This window comes from Canis lupus, chromosome 11 (assembly GCF_003254725.2).
Source record: "Canis lupus dingo isolate Sandy chromosome 11, ASM325472v2, whole genome shotgun sequence".
NCBI classification, from domain to species: Eukaryota; Metazoa; Chordata; class Mammalia; order Carnivora; family Canidae; genus Canis; species Canis lupus.
This window is the reverse complement of record NC_064253.1, coordinates 17,478,782-17,502,754: the sequence shown is the minus strand read 5'-3', so window position 1 is coordinate 17,502,754 and position 23,973 is coordinate 17,478,782. Positions and strand designations below refer to the sequence as shown.

Sequence of the window (23,973 nt, the reverse complement as noted above, 5' to 3'; positions counted from 1 at the left end):
AAATACTTAGATAATAATACACTTATACTTGGTGACTTCAATCTAGCTCTTTCTATACTCGATAGGTCTTCTAAGCAAAACATCTCCAAAGAAACGAGAGCTTTAAATGATACACTGGACCAGATGGATTTCACAGATATCTACAGAACTTTACATCCAAACTCAACTGAATACACATTCTTCTCAAGCGCACATGGAACTTTCTCCAGAATAGACCACATATTGGGTCACAAATCGGGTCTGAACCGATACCAAAAGATTGGGATTGTCCCCTGCATATTCTCGGACCATAATGCCTTGAAATTAGAACTAAATCACAACAAGAAGTTTGGAAGGACCTCAAACACATGGAGGTTAAGGACCATCCTGCTAAAAGATAAAAGGGTCAACCAGGAAATTAAGGAAGAATTAAAAAGATTCATGGAAACTAATGAGAATGAAGATACAACCGTTCAAAATCTTTGGGATGCAGCAAAAGCAGTCCTAAGGGGGAAATACATCGCAATACAAGCATCCATTCAAAAACTGGAAAGAACTCAAATACAAAAGCTAACCTTACACATAAAGGAGCTAGAGAAAAAACAGCAAATAGATCCTACACCCAAGAGAAGAAGGGAGTTAATAAAGATTCGAGCAGAACTCAACGAAATCGAGACCAGAAGAACTGTGGAACAGATCAACAGAACCAGGAGTTGGTTCTTTGAAAGAATTAATAAGATAGATAAACCATTAGCCAGCCTTATTAAAAAGAAGAGAGAGAAGACTCAAATTAATAAAATCATGAATGAGAAAGGAGAGATCACTACCAACACCAAGGAAATACAAACGATTTTAAAAACATATTATGAACAGCTATACGCCAATAAATTAGGCAATCTAGAAGAAATGGACGCATTCCTGGAAAGCCACAAACTACCAAAACTGGAACAGGAAGAAATAGAAAACCTTAACAGGCCAATAACCAGGGAGGAAATTGAAGCAGTCATCAAAAACCTCCTAAGACACAAGAGTCCAGGGCCAGATGGCTTCCCAGGAGAATTTTATCAAACGTTTAAAGAAGAAATCATACCTATTCTCCTAAAGCTGTTTGGAAAGATAGAAAGAGATGGAGTACTTCCAAATTCGTTCTATGAAGCCAGCATCACCTTAATTCCAAAGCCAGACAAAGACCCCGCCAAAAAGGAGAATTACAGACCAATATCCCTGATGAACATGGATGCAAAAATTCTCAACAAGATACTGGCCAATAGGATCCAACAGTACATTAAGAAAATTATTCACCATGACCAAGTAGGATTTATCCCTGGGACACAAGGCTGGTTCAACACCCGTAAAACAATCAATGTGATTCATCATATCAGCAAGAGAAAAACCAAGAACCATATGATCCTCTCATTGGATGCAGAGAAAGCATTTGACAAAATACAGCATCCATTCCTGATTAAAACTCTTCAGAGTGTAGGGATAGAGGGAACATTCCTCGACATCTTAAAAGCCATCTATGAAAAGCCCACAGCAAATATCATTCTCAATGGGGAAGCACTGGGAGCCTTTCCCCTAAGATCAGGAACAAGACAGGGATGTCCACTCTCACCACTGCTATTCAACATAGTACTGGAAGTCCTAGCCTCAGCAATCAGACAACAAAAAGACATTAAAGGCATTCAAATTGGCAAAGAAGAAGTCAAACTCTCTCTCTTCGCCGATGACATGATACTCTACATAGAAAACCCAAAAGTCTCCACCCCAAGATTGCTAGAACTCATACAGCAATTCGGTAGCGTGGCAGGATACAAAATCAATGCCCAGAAGTCAGTGGCATTTCTATACACTAACAATGAGACTGAAGAAAGAGAAATTAAGGAGTCAATCCCATTTACAATTGCACCCAAAAGCATAAGATACCTAGGAATAAACCTCACCAAAGATGTAAAGGATCTATACCCTCAAAACTATAGAACACTTCTGAAAGAAATTGAGGAAGACACAAAGAGATGGAAAAATATTCCATGCTCATGGATTGGCAGAATTAATATTGTGAAAATGTCAATGTTACCCAGGGCAATATACACGTTTAATGCAATCCCTATCAAAATACCATGGACTTTCTTCAGAGAGTTAGAACAAATTATTTTAAGATTTGTGTGGAATCAGAAAAGACCCCGAATAGCCAGGGGAATTTTAAAAAAGAAAACCATATCTGGGGGCATCACAATGCCAGATTTCAGGTTGTACTACAAAGCTGTGGTCATCAAGACAGTGTGGTACTGGCACAAAAACAGACACATAGATCAGTGGAACAGAATAGAGAATCCAGAAGTGGACCCTGAACTTTATGGGCAACTAATATTCGATAAAGGAGGAAAGACTATCCATTGGAAGAAAGACAGTCTCTTCAATAAATGGTGCTGGGAAAATTGGACATCCACATGCAGAAGAATGAAACTAGACCACTCTCTTTCACCATACACAAAGATAAACTCAAAATGGATGAAAGATCTAAATGTGAGACAAGATTCCATCAAAATCCTAGAGAAGAACACAGGCAACACCCTTTTTGAACTCAGCCATAGTAACTTCTTGCAAGATACATCCACAAAGGCAAAAGAAACAAAAGCAAAAATGAACTATTGGGACTTCATCAAGATAAGAAGCTTTTGCACAGCAAAGGATACAGTCAACAAAACTCAAAGACAACCTACAGAATGGGAGAAGATATTTGCAAATGACATATCAGATAAAGGGCTAGTTTCCAAGATCTATAAAGAACTTATTAAACTCAACACCAAAGAAACAAACAATCCAATCATGAAATGGGCAAAAGACATGAACAGAAATCTCACAGAGGAAGACATAGACATGGCCAACATGCATATGAGAAAATGCTCTGCATCACTTGCCATCAGGGAAATACAAATCAAAACTACAATGAGATACCACCTCACACCAGTGAGAATGGGGAAAATTAACAAGGCAGGAAACAACAAATGTTGGAGAGGATGCGGAGAAAAGGGAACCCTCTTACACTGTTGGTGGGAATGTGAACTGGTGCAGCCACTCTGGAAAACTGTGTGGAGGTTCCTCAAACAGTTAAAAATATACCTGCCCTACGACCCAGCAATTGCACTGTTGGGGATTTACCCCAAAGATACAAATGCAATGAAACGCCGGGACACCTGCACCCCGATGTTTCTAGCAGCAATGGCCACTATAGTCAAACTGTGGAAGAAGCCTCGGTGTCCAACGAAAGATGAATGGATAAAGAAGATGTGGTTTATGTATACAATGGAATATTACTCAGCTATTAGAAATGACAAATACCCACCATTTGCTTCAACGTGGATGGAACTGGAGGGTATTATGCTGAGTGAAGTAAGTCAGTCGGAGAAGGACAAACATTATATGTTCTCATTCATTTGGGGAATATAAATAATAGTGAAAGGGAAAATAAGGGAAGGGAGAAGAAATGTGTGGGAAATATCAGAAAGGGAGACAGAACGTAAAGACTGCTAACTCTGGGAAACGAACTAGGGGTGGTAGAAGGGGAGGAGGGCGGGGGGTGGGAGTGAATGGGTGACGGGCACTGGGTGTTATTCTGTATGTTAGTAAATTGAACACCAATAAAAAAAATAAATAAAAAAAAAAAAAAAGAAAGAATTCTAGACAATTGAAGAAGAATTCATGACAGTTCACTATGCAAAAAGATGTGAATCTTTTTTAACTTCAATGTAGTATAAATAAATGTACACCAATATACATATATACACACATATACACATGCATATACACACATGTGTTTCTGTACTGCACACATATATGCATATATATACACAGATACCTATATACTTTAAATGATCATTAACTGAAATGTAGATATAGCTTTCTTTCAAATATCTTAAATATACATCACTAATTAGAGTTTTTTAAACTTTATTTTCATGTTTAAGATTAATGAAAATTTTAATGATATATATTTTAAATATGTCATATTGGAAAAAATACAGTGCTATAATTATTCTCAAAGAGAACCAACAAAGTGCTAAAAATAATAGATTTTAAATAATTTTTGTGTTTATTTTTTTAAAAAAGATTTATTTTAGAAAGAGGGAGGGGAGAGAGAGAGAGCGAGCATGAGGATGGGAGTAGAAGTAGGGGCAGAGGGAAAGGGAGACAAAATCCTCCAAGAGACTTCCCACTGAACACAGAGCCCCAGTGAGGGGCTCAATCGCAGGACCCTGAGATCATTGCCTAAGCTGAAATCAAGAGTTGGGTGCTTAACTGACTTAGTCACATAGGTGCCCCAAATTATTTCTGTGTTTAAATAGTGGTTGACTCAGTTCAGGGATCCCTGGGTGGCGCAGCGGTTTGGTGCCTGCCTTTGGCCCAGGGCGCGATCCTGGAGACCCGGGATCGAATCCCACATCGGGCTCCCGGTGCATGGAGCCTGCTTCTCCCTCTGCCTGTGTCTCTGCGCCTCTCTCTCTCTCTGTGACTATCATAAATAAAAAAAAAAAAAAAAAAAAAAAAAAAAAATAAATAGTGGTTGAAAACAACTGTATAAGAGTGTACCAAGATCTTTTTTTTTTTTTTTTTTTTTTTTTATCTTTGCCTCATTTCATGGATTGGCTTATAACTAATTTTTACCCAAAAACATTTTGATAATTTGGCCTTGTCTCAAAGACACCCGTTCTTTGACTTTTCCCTCTTCTGCCTTCTTTTTCTTCTTACTCTCTCTGCCTTATGTTGAGAGTAGCAAAGCTCTTCCAAAGTCACTGAGAAATAATTTTCCTTATAAAATCACAAAATATTTCCTGAGATGCTAATTCCATAGTTACTAAATATCAAAATACCAATCACCAAAAGAAGGACAAGATTCAATTATTTTCCAAGATCTGGAGGGGAAATACCAGAATTTTATAGGATTTTACTTTTTTCCCCCTTGGGACCACAGGATGACTCTTAATCTGTTGCTTCTGAATTAAAAAATTTTCCTAGGGGTGCCTGTGTGGCTCAGTGGGTTAAGCATTTGACTCTTGATTTCAGCTCAGGTCATGATCTCAGGGTTGTGAGTCTGAGCTTCACACATCAGGCTTCACACTCAGCAGGAGTTTGTTTGAAGATTCCCTCTCTCTCTCTCTCTCCCTCTGCCCCTACCCCCAATTCTCTCTCAAATAAATAAGTTTTAAATATATATATATATTTCTAGACCTAATTTCCAAGCTATTTTTCTCTTTTTAGAAGTTAAACGGGCATAGAACTTCTGTTTTAGGGGCTATAAAGTTATAAATATAGGCATATAAACTAGGAGTAAATGATATATGTGTAAAACTAAGAAAACTGGAAAACCAAATTTACTAAAAGCATGGTTGGGAGCACCTTAAAAAAAAAAAAAAAAAAAGCAAACAAACAAACCTATTCTCCATGCCAGAGATTTACAGCTTTAAAACCATTTTATTCCCTTAAAAATACATTTAATACGAATAAATTTTGTGATAGAATAGTTTCCCAAACAGTTCTAAGTAAAGGTCTGCATATTTGTGAATACATCGGGTCTTATTTTGTAGCGTTTATAAAAACTCATGCCACAAATTGCCCGATGAAAGTCCAGTGCTCTTAACATAGGACTTCTGTTTTACCACCACCATTCCTTTGGGAAGATATGTTTTAATTCTGGCAAAAAAAAAAGTCCAAAACACTTAAATATTGATTTTACAAAGAACAAGCTGGGTCCTATATCTGATGAACAACTTCAATGGAGTTTTAAGTTACTACTCAGGTTTCCGCTGCCCATTCAGATCACGTTTCCATTACTTTCTGTTACTGTTGAAATTGATGAACGATTCTATGCAAAGGAAGTCTTTTGGGGGCATTCTGGAGGTTTCCAAGTCTCTCTTTTCTTTTTTCATTTAGGGCAGTTTCTTCCAAAAGCTAAAGAAGCAAAGGCATTTATTTAGAAGAAAGGCTAAATTCCTGATGCTTAAAACTTTCATTTGAGGATTGCGAGTTTAGTTCCCTTTCTAAAAAGAATGCAGATAGAGAATCTGAGCTTCTCAGTTGAGTTCAAGGAAACTTCCACACAGCAAAGTAGAGTGGACTAATAAAAGCATAACATACCTGCCATAACGCCTATTAGAAAAAAAACTCCAAGATCCAGAAGTTCAGAGTATCTACTCTACATGTAGATACTTTCTAAAAAAAAAAAATATTCAAGTTTACTTGAGATATCTTAGTTTGCCTGAACAGCATGTGATCATCTATATTTTTCTGTGTATGTGGACACCATTTATGTACAATGACTTTATGAAAGTATTTGATTAAACATATACCTTTGTCTTAAGCACATTCTTTATAAAGTAACAAAAATAGAATTAATTCTGAGAGTTCTGTTTTGAATTTTTTTGAATTTCAAAAATAATATTGGTTCACAAAAATAATTCCAACACTTTGAAAAGTTTTACAGCTAAAACAATTCCCTTTTGCTTTTCTCCAATTCATAACATAATTCTCTAGTGTGAACTTCTATGAAGAGTTATTGGATATACTTTCAGACACTTGAAGTTATGTACCAATAAATAGCTTTACCCTGCATCAGAATGGCTTCTGCAAGGTTTCTGCATCACTTCACTTGTTTTTTCTGTCTGCTGAACTTTATCTACTTGAAACATTTTCACCTTACATTACCTAGAATTAGTTTTTTTTTTTTTAAGATTTTATTTATTCATGAGAGACACAGAGAGAGAGAGAGAGGCAGAGACACAGGCTGAGGGAGGTGCAAGCTCCATGCAGGGAGCCTGACGTGGGATTCGATCCCGGGTCTCCAGGATTATGCCCGGGCTGAAGGGTGCGCTAAACCGCTGAGCCACCAGGGCTGCCCAGTTATTTTGTTTTCTTCTGAAATATCCACCCTACTTCGTTTCCGGGTTCATCTACTAAAGTCCTACTTATCTTTCCATTCTCGGATGGAGTGCCACTTTCTCAGGGACATTTCTACAACCGTCTGAGACCAGGGCTGTGAGTCCCAAAAGGGGGATTCCTTCCTGCATAGCATCTATCAAAGTGATCATTTTAAACTTATTAATGAACTATTTTGATTGAGGATCCTTCAAGACTGCAGTGTAATCTTTATGGGGACAGAGAATATACATGATTTGAACTCAGTTATATCCTTAATGAGTTGTGGACTCTCTGGGAAAAAACAAGAACTTAAGAACTAATCATTAAATAAATCAATGAATTAATGAGCAAATGAATAAAAATTCTAACAGAAATCAGAGGACATGTTTTATAATCGTCAGAATGTCATATATTTCTCTTCGTTACACATTTTAGATATATCTTTAAACTCTTTTGCATCGTATTTCAGACCTGTTATCTTCCATGATGAGCTTTGATTTGAGTGGTAGGTATTACTGGTTCATGATTATGAGGATGGATGTGGAATTAAATTAATTATAACAAGTACAAACTTAAAAGCACTCCATCTAATCAAATTTATTACAATTTATGTTGCAATATTGAATAATGATTGTAAATGAAACACAATCTATGAAAATACTTGGGCTAATGATGACAATCAACAAAAAAGAAATCTCAAGTCTCTATTCAAAGAAACTATTAAAAAACAGATGAACATATGGGAGTGGAATAATGAGGGGGGGGGGAAACAAACCATAAGAGACTCTTAATGATTAAGAACAAACTGAGGGTTGATGGAGGGAGGTGGGCGGAGGATGGGATAGATGGGTGATGGGTATTAAGGAGGGTAATTGTTATGATGAGCACTAGGTGTTATACATAAGTGATGAACCAGTGAATTCTACTCCTGAAATTAATGTTGTACTGTATATTAACTAATCAGAATTTTTTTTTCTTCTAAAGATTTTATTTATTTATTCATGAGAGACACAGAGGAGGCAGAGACACAGGCAGAGGAAGAAGCAGGCTCCATGCAGGGAGCCAGATGTGGGACTCAATCTCTGAACTCCAAGATCAGACCCTGAGCTTAAAGCAGAGCTTAACTGCTGAGCCATCCAGGCATCCCAACTAATCAGGATTTAAGTGAAATCTGAAAAAAAGCACCCAACTTTATCAAACAAAGTAAAAAGAAAAAAAAAAACAAACTACTAATTGACTCTTTTCTTTGAAATCTGCTAATTAAAGAATAATAATTAAGAATTTACTCTTAGTTGAAATAGCAACTATAGTTTAGGGCACTAACCAGCCTCATTAAAAAAAGGAAAGTAGAGAATTCTGTAAAAGAATCAGGAATAATCCATTTTTGCCAATCTTGATGACAATATAGATTTGACAATACTTTAGTGAACTGGTGTTAAAACTATAAAACTTTAAGACAAACTGTTGATGGGAACCAGAAATTTGTATAACACTAACTCGTAAACTAGAGATTACTTTTGTTTACATGAGAGAACTTTAACTATATAATGGTTCTTATTTAAAAGAAATAAGAAGCCAATTAAATCGATGGTGTTGGGATTCTCCTGGTTTGGGTATTTTGGAGCAGTAGGGAAAGTTTGAATTTAAACAAATGATCATATAGCATCTTAAGACACTATTATTTGAAATGAGATAATATTATTTGGGATATGGAAGAAAATACTGTTTTTTTTTAAAGATACACACCAAAGTTGAACAATAAAAGCAAAATAAAGATATTTTCTAACATACTTAAATTAAGAAGTTTGTTACTAGTATATCATTATATCAAGTAGGGGAAAAAAAAAAAAAAAACAACCCTGAAGGACCAGTGTGAAATGCATGAGTGAAGAACAGAGATAACAGAGAACTATAAATAAGACTTGCGGATGGGGCATCTAGGTGGCTCAGTCAAATGATCACATGACTCTCGATTTTGGCTCAGGTCATGATCTCAATGTCCAGGCATGGAACCCTGTGTTGGGCTTCCTGCTCAGGAGGCAGTCTGATTGAGGATTCTCTCCTTCTGCTCCTTCCCCTGCTCACATGCTTTCTCTTTCTTTCCTCAAATAAGTAAATAAATCTTAAAAAAAAAAAAAAGAGGACTTGCCAAACAATGAGAGTATCTATAGTAGTTTAAAAAGAGAAAAATCAGATAAATTTTAAATAAGTTGGGAATATGAATTATAAAAAAGAATTAAGAAGTTATGTGGGACTAGGAGTTTCTATTTAAAGGGTGTTTCACAGAGCAGAAACATTACACTCAGCTGGGAGTTTATTAGGATGTAGACACTCTGGTCCACTCTAGGCCTACAGAATCAAAATCAAAATCAAATCAAAATCTACATTTCAACAAGGTCCTCATGTGTTTCCATATGGACCTTAAACTCAGCAATCATTAATTTCTGGAAGGAGATGAAATACTGTTAACTTTAGACTTCAATTATGTTTGTTTGAAATAATTTGAAATTATTAATGTAACCAAGCCAATTAAAGAACAGAAATATATTTCCTATTTTCTAAACTAGAAGAGGGAAAAAAGTGAAAAGGGAGTAATTAAAAAGACAAGAAATGAGATAAAAAATATGGACTAAGCAAAACAAAAAGAACCAGAAAATGTGATATAAATTCAAACAGAGTACAAGCATTAAACCTTTAAAAATTCTCTTGAAAGCCAATCACTGTTTCTCACTTCTCCTAGTCTGGGACAACATAGATGGTTCAATCCCAAATAAAAGGAGTTAGAGGGTTTTTCCCAAAATTATATCCACTCCCTTCCTTCCTTTATTCCCACCTGTTGATTTGAGAAAGACAGAAAACCAAAAGTAAAAGCTGTGGCTGATGTATGAACTCCGTCAACTTCTGATGATGACTATGGACTGCCATTGAACCCCTTCTTTAGTTGCTATGTATGGCTTAGTTTCCTGATATATACTCATATTTTGGATAATGCTTTTAGTTTTTGGAGGTGGTAGAGATTGGGGAGTTTCATTGTCCTTGAGAATTCCAAGAGTACTTGTGGATAATCCTTACATATGATTGCATTAGTTATCTATTATTATGTAACAATTTATCTTAAGATCTAGAAGCAAAGACAGCAAGCAGTAATCTCACACTATCTGAAGGTCAGGGATCATGGCATAGGTTAGTTGAGTGATTTTGGCTCAGGGTCTGTCATCAGATTGCTGTCAAGATGTCAGCCAGGCCTGTAATCATGTAGATTTGTAGAGCACTAAAGGATCCGCTTCCAAAATTATCCCCTGATCGTTGCCAGGTGTCAGTTCCTCATGGGCTACTGGACCAAGGTTCTTAGTTCCTTGTCATATGGGTTTGTCCATAGCAATAATAACAATATGGCAGGTTGACCAGAGAAAGAGAGGCACTATATTTTTTAACCTGAACATGGAAGTGACATCATTTCTGGCCTATCCTATTTGCTAGAAGCAAGACACTAAATCTAGTACATAGTCACAGGAATTGGAATTGGAAGAGAGTATATGTTGATGTAGTTTTAAAGCCACCACAATGTATATGAAGGACTATCATAGAGGGTGATGACTAGATATTGTACCTTTTTAGTAAGAATAAAAAGAGCTATTACAGTAAGAATTACATGCATGAAAATGGCAGATGCCATTTTTGTTCAATACATTTCTTCAATAATTTTATATTATTATTACAAAAGAGATTCACATTCATTATGTTGGAAGGTACAAGAAAATATGAATAAAACATGACGAAAGCTCCTATTTTGACAACTGCAAATAACTCTGTATTTCGACCATTATGGTACCTTTTCTTCCAAATGCTTTTAAATACATGTATTTTTATATGCATATATGTTGGCAAACCTCTCTTGCTCACTCCATACCACTATTTATTCCCAATGGTTTACAATTTTGCATACTTTCCCATGCAAATCTTTTTACTCCCTGAAAGAGAGTGATAGCTTCCACTTAGACAAAAATCTGAAAGGCAAAGAGTTTTGGTTTTTTGTTTTATTTTTGTTTTTTGTTTTTTGTTTTTTTTTTTTTTTGAGGTTTGATTAATTTCCAATGGCATTGTTTTCCTTGTTAAACCTGAATAAATAAGAGCTGATTTGTGATTCTGGCTGACTTCTTTTTAAAAAGTGGATTAAAGTGGCAGATTTTCTTTTTTTTCTTTGTTTTTTGTTCCAATTTCTGTTTACTTAAGACAGACCTATCAGAAAAATAAAACCAGAAAAAACAGCCAAAGATAATTCCTAATCACCATTTATCATAATTAAGCTTATGACACTGTTAATCTTCTGGAACACTTGGAATCTGGCAGTTATTGGAAGGCTCTTGGTTGTACTTTGCCCATTGTTCTAACATTTTCCAGCATCAACCTCCAGCAAAGAGTTTTTTTTTTAAGATTCTTTTTTTTCTTTGCATTTGAAGTGAATCCATTTCATTTTTGAAAGAGAATCATTCTACAGCAAGATCTCTGAATGCCTGAGTATGAGTCATAGTGAAAACAAATATTGTCCAACTTCTTCCTATTTCAATTGTGCATCTATTTGCTTACAAGTGTACTAGCAGATGCATACATACAGTGCTACGCTTTTTGTTTGTTTTGTTTTCAGATTATGGGAAAAGAAAAAAATTCTAATTGTCTATTTAAGAAGGGTAATGAATACTAGGAATTATATTGAGCTGCTTATAGCAGAGACTTGGAAATGTAACAATGTAGATTGATTTCAGATTTTTTTTCTCTCTCTCATACAACATGAGCTAAGATGGTGTCTCCATAAAGTTATCAGGGCCCAGGTTCCTAATTTAACCTTTTGGCTTTACCATCCTTAATGTATAGCTTCTATCCTCATATTCATCACATGATCACAAGATGGTTACTGGGCTGCCATAATCATTACTGCATTCCAGATAGAAGATAAAGAAAAAGAGCAAAGCAAAAGATCCCCCGTGAGCCCTAGAGCTCTTAAAGAATTTTCCCCAAAGCTCACTCAATAAATTCCTCTCACATATAGCCACCCCATAAGCAAGGGAGATTAGAAAATATGATTTCAGAGTTGGGCACATTGCTGCTCCTAATGATATAGAGATTCTGAAAATAATCAAGAAGTAGGGAATATATAGTGAGCAGGTACATAAGGTCACAAGGGGGAAAAATCTGAATTTTTACCATGTAAGTCAAAGGTTAGGAAAACTGAGTACTAATATTCTTTTTTCTTTTGTATCTTTTTGAGGATAGATGACATACAACGTTACATTAGTCTCAGGTGTTCAACTTGGTGATTTGACAAGTTTGTACGTTATTCTATGTTCACAAGTGCTTCTTTAAGTGTTATCATCTTTATTTTTTTTTATTTTTTTTATTTTTTTTAAGTGTTATCATCTTTAATAGATGATTGATGGTCATGACTTCACATAAAACTCTATTTGCTCAAATAATGAAGTTAATTATAAATTACATCAACATTAGAATAGCACATATATTAAACATTTAAGCTATTATACCTAAGGATGAGGTCCCAGCATTGTTTCATTTTAATTTGATAATACTATGTAGGTTCTTAATATCTGAGGAAATCCCAGCTGCTAAAAGTGAGGCTGGCTATGTGATTGCTAACAACAGTTCTCTCCTTTCTAGCTTACCATTCTTCTAGACCTTAATACATATCCACAACTGGATTCTGGAAGAGAATAACCAAGAGAGGTTACGTATTGAAGAGGAAGTAAAATGACAGTACCATTTTACATTTGTGCAAGATTTTAAACTAAAAACAGAGAACATTTTTTATGCATATTATTTCCAAAAAAAGCCCCATAACACTTCTATGAGATGGACAGGTATCCTTATCCCATGCCACTGATAAGGAAAACCATTCATTCTAGAGGGAATAAATAACTTTCATAGCACCTGCAAATATATTCATGGTCTTCCTGGTTCTTGAATACAGATCATCTTCCAACTCCATGGTTCTTACAAGGAGGAATAAAAAACCCCAAATCATTCTCTCTCAGAAGACGACACTCAAGATAAAGTCAGATATCTGAATTCATGGCCATTGGGAAGTAGGACAACAAGATCATGAGGGCTTAGGCTTGTGAATGAAGGGAACACTGAGCCCAGTGTGCTGATAGGTGGGGGAGCTATGGAAGAGACAGTTTAGACCTACTTGAGTCACATGGCTTTTTCAGTCTCTGCAATTATTTGGAACATGTATGTAGACAGTACAGACATGTGGTATCAGTGGAAGAGGTAGTTACAGCTAGGCAGTATCATGACCTGGATCACATTTTGCTTGTATTAAAATGCAAGTCTCCAGGATGAGCTAATATTAGAGTCCCAAATCCTTTGATAGAGAACCTGATTGAAAATTAATTAATGAGTATAAAGACAACTGTTGTCATTCATCTTTCAAAGTGAAAATGGATAAGGAAAAAAAGCAACATTTTTCAGTGGAGCTGAAAGTTTACCTTTTTATAAGGCAATACTTATTGCCAGACTGCTCTATGAAGACAGTATAGGTGACTTATTAGTTATCTCTTCTAATAGACCAAATACAAACTCTTAACATCTGCTCTTGTCTTAAGCTATAGATTCTAGCTATCTGTCACATAGTTTTGATGTTCAGATCACAAACAGGCCTAACATAATTAATCAAGAAAATGACTCATCAGTGGTCATTAATCAGTCACAAACTGCCACTGTTAAAATGCAAGTATATATTCATGCATAAACAGGAGGGTAGACAGCATCGTTCCCTTGTTAGACTAAATCTTATAATGAATCCTTGACAAGGGCTATAAACAATTTTATACAGTGTCTTATACCATATCTTGTGTGTGGAACTTGGAAAGAATATAGAGAAAAGCATAATAATGATTCAAAGGGCTAAAAAGAGAAGATAAATGTATGATTGAACTATTTATTTAGTTTTAAGAAGCAAAGTTCCAAGAATATCTAATCTCAAATCTTCAAGTACATTACATAGTTGGAGATTTGGACCATATATTCTAACATTTAGGGAACAATATAAACATACTTTAACAAGACATATTTAAAATATAAATGTGCAGAAAACTGTTCACTGTTTGAGCTGTTCATGGGGATAGTCAACAGGAGAATTTGGCAAATTTCTTCCCTTTACTCACCTTAGGAAAAAGGTAAATAGTCAACTAACTAGACTGGGTGGGTGAAATGATTACACTTGCATTTGTACAGCAATGTGGAATACTTGGGTGTAGCGACTAATGATGTAGTTGGGTGCCATATTGTGAATGACTATGTATCCCAAGCTATGTGATTTGAAAATTATTTTGGAAGCAAGGTAAAAAAGCAGAAAATAGTTTTTAACTGGAGAATGACAACAGTTTTACTATAGGACAGGAACTTAAAAAGAAAATCATTTTGTGAGATGTAAGTTTCAATAAGTTTACACTACTTGTTGAATTTGTTTATTCTCTGTGAAGCACTCTTTTGACAGAGTCAAAAACTGGCTATGAAATTGTTGGGAAGAGATGTAAAGCCAAATAGAATTCCTGTTTCATAATTGTCCAAAAAATTCCTTCAAACTTCAAAATAAGGGGATCCCTGGGTGGCGCAGCGGTTTGGCGCCTGCCTTTGGCCCAGGGCGCGATCCTGGAGACCCGGGATCGAATCCCACATCAGGCTCCTGGTGCATGGAGCCTGCTTCTCCCTCTGCCTATGTCTCTGCCTCTCTTTCTCTCTCTCTCTGTGACTATCATAAATAAATAAAAATTAAAAAAAAATTAAAAAAAAAAACTTCAAAATAAGAAGAGGTAAGTTAAATATAATTTGCTATCTTTTATGACCTTAAGTTCTCTATCATTTTTGTTATTATATCCAAGAATAATCAACTGGAATCTATTGGCTTTTAAAATACTGAAATGTGTCAACTTTTTGTTAAATATGTGCTACTTTTTTATTTATAAGAGATATCTTACTCTTCTGATACCACACCAAATAGCTTAATGAGATTTATTACATAAGTAGTATTACCAAATTTAGACATCCTCAGAAAGTCTGTTCCCTAAATTTAAAAGGTCCCCTCTACTCCTAATCCAATCACAGTTAATTTAGACACAGGCTTAACTTTGCACTTACATTAGACATAGCCTCAGGATCTCTACAAGATATCAGACTCTTGTGGGCCAAAAATTGTATCCTTACTGGCAAGATTATAGAAGCTAAACCCACCAGGTTCATACCGACTCATCTCAACATTTACCAGGTTAGACACTACGCAACCAGGAGTAAAAGATAGAATAAGATCATTCTGGAAGGGCTAAAAGACAACATATCCCTTGCAAGTTTCTGGCATTTTTTTTCAACTTCACCTGAAACATATTTTATAGTTATGGATTGAGGTTCTGCTCTCTTCTGATTTTATTACATTTATATCATCAACACTTGTTTACCTTTACTCCAGAGAATCATCAGGAAAACAGACTGTCATGCCCCAGAGATTCCATGTCAGAGGTTTTAGGATCTCAAATTCCCCAATAATTCTACCCTCATTTAATATGTGGATCACCTGTTACAAAACTCTGAAGATGAAAAGAGCTCTCAAACTCACCTTCCACAGAAAAAGAACACAAAGCATCAAGAAAAACAAACAAACAAACTGTAATTTGTCACCTTACTTGAGGCATGATAGGCTTCAGGGAGACAAGCCTCTTACCTCTGATTGGCCGTAACTTATTGAAAGCTTCCCTAGGCAAATAACTAAAAATTCTAGAAATTCTAGTTCTCACCACCTTTTTCAGACATTGGACTCCCATCCTCCATGAAATCATTTTTTCTCTTCATGTTTCCAACATGAGGCTGCAGTTTGCAAACTGAAGCAAGCACTAACAACCCCCTCCTCTAGGTTCTCCTAACTCCATAAACCTTTCTCTCTGTACACTCATAAACCATCTGGTTAGGCTTATAGCTAATTATAGTCTCTCCCTTTATCCATTAACAAAGCTTAACCCATCTTTCCTCAAGGCTATAGAAGCTGGGGCGAAACACATGAAAGCTCCTGCTGACATATTTTTGGGGTCTTTCATGAATCTAATGATCATCTGGATGAATAAACTTTCCCAGTTAATGAAAAATACTTATTTAATCACAAGCTGGCTTACATTTCATGACTGTTGTTATGTCCTCCTTTATATATTGCTATTCATCACAGTAACACATAAACATTCTTTCTCCCCTTCTTATCAAAGGAGAGAGAGAAACAAATGGCTGTTGAGCATCTGTCTCAAAATTATCTATGCCCCATGAACTCTTATTAGAAACTCCTTAGAAAAATCTACACGTGACTATTTATTGATGAATCATGTATCTGAAAGCAGATATGAAAAATTATTAGTCTGGGTATTGCATGATAGACTTCATTTCATCCACAGAATATAAGTCCATAATATAGAATAAATCTGTTAAAATGACAAAAGTGTTTGCCTTCACTATAAGTTTCCAACTAGCTAGAGAAAGAAAGTTGTTGTATAAATATACTCTGGCTATGTCTCTGGGTGTCTATGACATTGAGATGCTTTGGAAATATGAGTGCCCCTAATTTAAGAAGGAACCCTAAAATACTAGACAAGTCAAGCAACTTTTAGATAACCTAATGCTGCAAAGGAAGTTCCTACTATAAAGGTAGTTAAAAGAGTCAGTAAAAAGTGGCTGATCTAGACTAAGGGAAATACCTTTGCTCTTCGTTACACTGACTAGGCCATATCTGCAAAGAGATTTGTGATGTCCTCCCAAACCAAAGTCTGGTGGAGTTAAAAGAAACTATTTTAGAATGCCAAAATTCCACTTCAACGTCAGGTAAAAAATATTGTAAATAGTTTGGATATAAACTACTTTAAAAGAATCCAACACTCTTAGACCAGTAAGTTGATTGTGTCATAGGAGTTCACGTGGAACCTCACTAATAGCTTACATGAGATTCATCTACCACAACAGGAACAAACTGGTCACTGAACTAAAGCAGCACTTTAGGAGGTAGGTTTTTAAGTCACAAGGTAGGTCTTCTGTGTATACCTCACCTGCCAAAAACACAATTCTAGCAAAAATGTCAAGAGGAGGGAGGGACAAAAGTCAAAATCGCAAGACACATGTAAATACCTTCACATGGACTCCATACTAGTATCCAGTACAATGGGATCGGAAGACATTTCACTCCTGAAGAGCTACAACACTCAGAATGGCAAAATGCTACTCAGTCTCATGTTTCCTGCTTGGAAACCCAGAATCTACCTTTACAGTCACTGTCATTAATAAATTCTACAAAGCAGACACTTGGGTGGCTCAGTGGTTGAGCATCCGCCTTTGGCTCAGATTATAATCCTGGGGTCTTGGGATCAAGTCCCACTTTGGGATCCCCATGGGGAGCCTGCCTCACCCTCTGCCTATGTCTGCCTCCCTCTGTGTGTCTCTCATGAATGAATAAAAATTATAAATACATACATACATACTACAAAGCACCACCAGTTACTCAATTACTGTCTATACCAAGGCTTGACAAATAATGGCCCATGGGAGAAATCCAGTCTGCCAACTGCTTTGTAAATAAGGGTTTATTGAAACATAAATTCATTTCATATTGTCTATGGCATTTTTATACTATAGCAGCAAGGCAGCCCAAGGGTCTACAAGCCTAAATTATTACCTGACCCTTTATAGAAAATGCTTGCTGGGATCCCTGGGTGGCGCAGTGGGTTGGCGCCTGCCTTTGGCCCAGGGCGCAGTCCTGGAGACCCGGGATCAAATCCCACGTCAGGCTCCCGGTGCATGGAGACTGCTTCTCCCTCTGCCTGTGTCTCTGCCTCTCTCTCTCTCTCTCTCTCTCTCTCTCTCTCTCTCTGTGACTATCATAAATTAAATAAATAAATAAATAAATAAATAAGAAAATGCTTGCTACTTTCAGGTCTATACCATCCTCAATCTTACCACAAATATAAATAAGTTCCATGTTATATGGACTCAAACTCTTTTCAACAGCTGAATTTTCCAGGTCCAATACAATGTGTCCATGGTTACAGTTACAAAGAGATCAACTTATCTGGCAGTTAATTGGCTCCTTTTTAAGTTAGAAAAAGGCAATTTGTAAATTCAGCAATACCACTTATAACCTTCAACTGCAAGAAGACACAAATAACACAAAGGGAACTCAACCATACAGTTATCAAAAGATACTGCCTCTCTTCAATATCTAACTAATTAGCCCTTGCACGAACTAAACCCTGGAGACTTGGTCTTCTGGAAAAGACATCAAAATGAAAATAGCCCTGGAACCCTTTTAGAAAGAAGCTTATTAGGTACTCTGAACAACTACTGCAGAGGTAATCTTCAAGATGTCTAGGATTCATGGATCTGAGTCCTTGTTAAAGAGATAAGTACCCGTGGACCATAGGAAGACTAAGTAGAGAGCTCAACATTAGGGGGATTCAAGAGTCAGTTTTATAATTTGAAAAGATCACTTGTACTGTTGGCTGGAAACTAACTTGAAGGGAAAAAAAGAGTTAAAGGAAAATTGTTAAATAGCTATTGCAACTGTCTAGGTTGTCTAATATCTCTCTGATAATTGTTCTGGATTGGTCACTTTCCATTGTGTTTAAGAGAGGAGAGACTTAAGACATATTTTGGAGTGCAGACTCAGAGATGTAACTGGACCATTTTCAAGCAAAATATGATGAAAAGGAAAATTGAACAAGGCCAATAATCATAAAAGGAACTAAATCCCAAATGAAAAATATCTATTCTTCCAGTCCTTCTGCCCAAATCACAAAGTCCAGATATTTGAAGGGACAAGTTTATCAAATTGTTAAGGAAAAACAAAATCTCTATTGTATACAAATTACCGAGAAGAAATACAAATGAAAGAAATAACAGCTCATTTTACAAAAGTGTGGTAACACTAATATGAAATTTGAACAAAGACTTGAATAAAAAAAACAGATAACTTAATGTTACTTTTTGACTTACGTATAAATTTGACATCAAGTATTACCAAACACCTTCCTGAGGATCATGTAAAAAGAACATCACTTCCAAGTAGTTTATTCAAGATATAAAAGACATCTAATGTGATTTATCACTCAAAAAGATTACAGAAAAAATTATATGTGACTTTCCCAAGCTTTACATATTTTTATGTTTTGCTATGAATAGTAATTACAATTGGTCATGAAAGTATCTAGATGCTTTTGAAACTGCTTTCAGTGTCAGGTGTTCTCTGCTAGGAGATGTTTTATAAGGATTATTTAGGCAATATGTGATGTGAAGGGTCCTCTGCACAACCACCCTTGGCAAGTGGGTAGCATTTGCACAAGGGCAGAACAGTATCACCCTGAACCTCAAACAGAAGACTAAAAATTGGGACACCCAGGTGGCTCAGTGGTTGAGCATCTGCCTTTGGCTCAGGTCATGATCCTGGGGTCCTGGGATCGAGTCCCCCATCAGGCTTCCCGCAAGAGGCCTTAAATCTGAATCAAGAATGAGAAGGCCAAACATTAGGATCCTAAAAAATGTCAAATGATAGGGGCGGCCAGGTGGCTCAGTCAGTTAAAGGCCACTCTTGATTTCAGCTCAGTTCATGACCCCAGGGTTGTGGGATGGAGGCCCACGTCAGGCTCCACGCTCTATGTGGAGTCTGGTTGTCCCTCTCCCTCTGCTCTTTCCCCTCTCATGCTTTCACTCTCTCTCTTTCAAATAAATAAAATCTTTAAAAAAAAAAAAAAAGCCAAATAACAGTGGAACTAGTGCCCATGTAGAAAAATACATATGTAAATATATGCTGATTATGTAGGTAGGTAGGTGGGTAAAATTCAAAAGATAGACTATGATGTGAAAATAAAATGGTTAAAATTGAGCTAAAACTACTGTCTTTTATATCATTTTTCTCTCTCCTACAAACTAGAAGAGCCAGCACCTATGACACAGTTGTGGAAAGTATCTTGAGAGGGACTAGAAGAGTAATACAGAAAGAATCCTTCTCCCTGGGTACCTTTCTGGCTTATAGCCATCAACTTGCCATACACTACCTACCCACCTGTGGATTAAGAGAAACATAGTCTTTTGTTTTGCTTGAGCCACTCTTTTTTTTAGTTGCTTCATTATATAAACTTAGCTTTATTTAGAAATTAGCCCCTAAAAAGGGGGGGGGGTAGTGCCACAGTGAAACACCTGTGATACTGATTTATTAATTAGCATCGCGATGCAGAGCAAGGAAACAGATGGTACACCCTGGAAAACTGATGATCGCTATTATCCTACAGCAAACAGGTGATGAGAAACTCTGCCTGTGGTTAACTCTGAAGGCAGATTAGATGTAGAATGAAACTGTGCTGATAGGGAAAGCATTTTGAAGAAGTCAAAACTATGATAGGTTTGACTATTCCTTACTACACTGAGCAAGATGCTACAATAGAGGGGGAAAAATCAGCCAGTTTTCAAAATTTTTTTAAAGATTTATCTATTCACGAGAGAGAGAGGCAGAGACACAGGCAAAGGGAAAAGCAGGCTCCCTGCAAGGAGCCTGATGCAGCACTAGATCCCAGGACCCCAGGATCATGCCCTGAGCCAAAGGCAGGTACTCAACCACTGAACCACCCAGGTGCCCCCAGTTTTCAAATATTAAGGACCATTCTCGCCTATAAAATTAGTATAAATGATGGGACACAATATTGTAATACAGCTGTGGAGAGAAAGAAATAATATTGCTAAAGGGCTACCTGTGGCCCCAAATCTACATTGACCAAGACTGCAGAAATATGGGGGGATAATTTGCTTCCGTGCCTTCAAAGATTCGGAAATGATATGATACATGGGTTTCTTAAATGCCACCCAATATTTTTCTCTGTTAATAAGAAACAACTCAGCAGCAAAACTCAGGTTAAGATTTTGACCTACCAGTGCTTGCTTCACGCAGCACATATACTAAAAAAGATTTTGACCTACCAGCTAGATCTGTAGATTCAGGAGACCTCAGGGTAAGTACCATTAAACTGAAGGTGAGGATAAGGTGCCAAATATGAGGCATCAGCAAGCAAACACATTAAGGATTAAAATAAGCATTACAGTGAGTTCCCATTTCATACACAATAAGACCTCTGTAATCAAAAGACAGATAATGTCAAGCGTTGGCAATGCTGGGAAGAAATTGGAACCTTCATGCGTTGCTGGTTGAAACTTTGGAAAATAGTTTGGCATTTCTTCACAATGTTAAAGAAAAAGTAACAGATGATCCATATCCATATCCCTTGGTATAAACCCAAGAGAAATAAAAACATACCTGCAAAAATCTTGAACTCAAATGTTCATAGCAGCATTTTTTTTTCATAGCAGCATTATTCATAGTAGCTAAAAGGGGAAGGAATCCAAATGTCCATCAAGTGATGAATAGATAAATCACATTATGTCCATGCAATGGAATATTGTTAAGGAATAAAAAGAAATAAGGCACTATTACACATCACACCATGGATGAAGCTTGAAAGCATTATGCTAAATGTCACACAAAGTCACAAAAAGATCACAGAGTAAATTATTTCACTTATATACAATGCCAGAACAGGCAAATCTATAGAGGCAGAAGGTAGGTTTGCAGGTGCACAGTGCTGGCAGCAAATGGTAGGAAGGGGGATCATGAGGGTGGGAAGTGGCTCTTAATGGATATGGGACTTCTTCTGGGGTGATCAAAATGATAAGTTGGTTGTGATGGTTGTTCGGTTTGTGAATATACTAAAACCTCTCAAAATATACACTTCAAATAGGTGAGTTGTGTGGTATGTGAAGTTTATCTCAATCAGGCTGTTTAAATTAGGACCAGGTGAGAGATTAGCCATGCATGATTTCATATGAAACTAACTGGAAATAAACAGATAGGAACCTACCAGCTTTTGTTTCTGATTTGAAGAAATAGTAATGCTGAAGAAATCACCAGCTTGACCTTCCACTCCTGTGTTTGCTCAGCTCTTAAAGCAGACTGCAGGCTTCTAAAAATGCACCAGAGATCAACTCAAAACACAAGTATCCCCAAAAAGATGGAGTGTCTAAGGACCACTTCAGATTCACAGAAAAGTCTCTGAGAGAACCAAAACCAGGACAAGGACGCTTACGTAAGGGTGCTAACTAAGCGACCGGGGTCTAACTAAGCGACCTACTCTACTATGAAGGCAGGAGGTCTTTACAATTCCTGCCCAGCAGGGCTCCTTTGATAGAGTTCAGTGAGTGTTGTGTTTCCCATTCTTCCTGTTTCTGAATGGGGCTTTTATTGCTGTTAACTGTTCTTACCCCAACCTTCTTTAATGAATGTGTGCATGCACACACACATGCTCTCATGTCATGGGGACAGGTGGGACAGCTGACTTGTCTAGATATGTCTACAGTTTACATATCTCTGGATCATGGAGAACCAAGTGTGACCTTAAAGACAAGACCATATCAAATGCAGAAATGCAGGACTCTGAGCCGGATAGCTGAAGTAGAACAATGGGACTTGGGGTTGTTTCCCTTGGGGAGTAGGTGAGCGTATAACTGCGTGTGGATAAAATGGTATATATGATAAAAAGATTATGTATGGTATGTACCCCAACCTTTACCTATTTTCATCCTGGAAGACGTGAGACCACAAGAGAGATAAAAGAACACGGTTTAGGTGGCCACAGCCTAGGAATACACTAGCTGCTCAGGCTAACGAGGCTAAAATCCCCCCTCACAGAATCATGCCAATCACCCTGAACCTGTCACATGGTTGTAACACTGACCACCCTTCCATGCTGTCACAGAGGCAGGTGCAGCCAAATCCAAACAACAGTGTGAGGGGATTGCACTGTTAGTAGGCTGAGATTCCTAAAGTGCTCTGTGGCCTGTCTCTCAATCTCTGATTTCCTGTATTTTTTCAGATGGTTTTTTTTTTTTTTTTTGGTTTCCAAAAAAGAATTGATAGCGTCAGCAGATTATTATATCTTTTCCTTTTTCTTCCTTTTTGTTGATCTTCTTTCTCCCCCTAAGTATTGGTAAGGATAATTTAATGACAAAAATAAATGCTAATTTCACACTAAGATAATAACATATAATAAAAGTGGTAATGGGATACGTTTTCCTTTTTTTCCTTTGGCATTGTTTCTTAAGTACTGGAAATGGGAATCAGAATTTCTGCTTATTCCATTTTGAAATATAGAAAGTGACAGATACTATGCATACACAAATATATATTACAATAGATATGAAAGCTTCTAAACCATTACATACCTGTAGATTAAAATATTACAAAATATTATTTCCATTTTATAAAATATTTTATCTGGAATGGCACTGATTTTGTCAAATATTTTTCTACTTTTAAACAATGGAACTTTATTTCACATTTGTATTATTATGATTAATTTCATTGGATTTCCTTGTACTGAGACCTCATTGTATTTTGGTTGACATATACTTGGTCTCAAGGTGTTTTTTTTCTTAAGATTTATTTGACAGAGAGAGAGAGAGAAATAGAGAGAGAGAGGGGAAGCTAGCACAAACAGGGGAGCAGCATTGGGAGAAGGAGAAGCAGACTACCCACTGAGCATGAGGCCTAATGTGGGGCTGGATCCAAGGATCCCAGGACCATGACTGGAGCCAAAGGCAGATGCTTAACTTGACTGAGCCACCGAAGCGCCCCTCAGGGTGTTATTTTTAAAATGCTGTTGGTTTCTATACTTTTAATAGTTTCAAATTTTTTCATTGAAATTAAAAAATGAGGCTAGTTTATGGTTTTTAGTTCTTTGTACATTTTGTTTGGTCTTTATTATGTTATGCTGGATCTATAAAGATAAATTGTGAGAATTTTTATAGGCATTATATTAAATTAGTAGATCGATCTGGGAAAACTCAAAGAATCTTCCAGCGCTCCGTCTCCCTTCTGGAACAGAAGATTTCTCTTCTTCTTGACAGTTTGATCTAATTCACTTGTAGAAATGTTTGCACAAGATCCTTTTGGAGATCACATTGACAACTTTCCCTGTACCTATAATAGACCTAACCTGTTCAGCC

At 36.7% G+C, this 23,973-nt stretch overlaps 1 long non-coding RNA gene across 6 annotated transcripts in view; it reads right to left on the bottom strand.

Moving 5' to 3' along the window:
• The window catches only part of LOC112650376 (uncharacterized), a 200,274-nt gene that overhangs the window by 32,376 nt on the left and 143,925 nt on the right, over positions 1 to 23,973 (bottom strand). For 3 of the 6 annotated variants that reach the window (XR_007413955.1, XR_007413950.1, XR_007413953.1), the window contains one exon: positions 5,376 to 5,928. The exons of 2 other annotated variants lie outside the window; for them this stretch is intronic. This is a non-coding gene — a long non-coding RNA (uncharacterized LOC112650376). Of the gene's footprint in view, positions 1 to 5,375; positions 5,929 to 6,114; positions 6,190 to 23,973 lie in introns of those variants that run through there. One more of the 6 variants, XR_007413951.1, reaches the window with a different exon arrangement.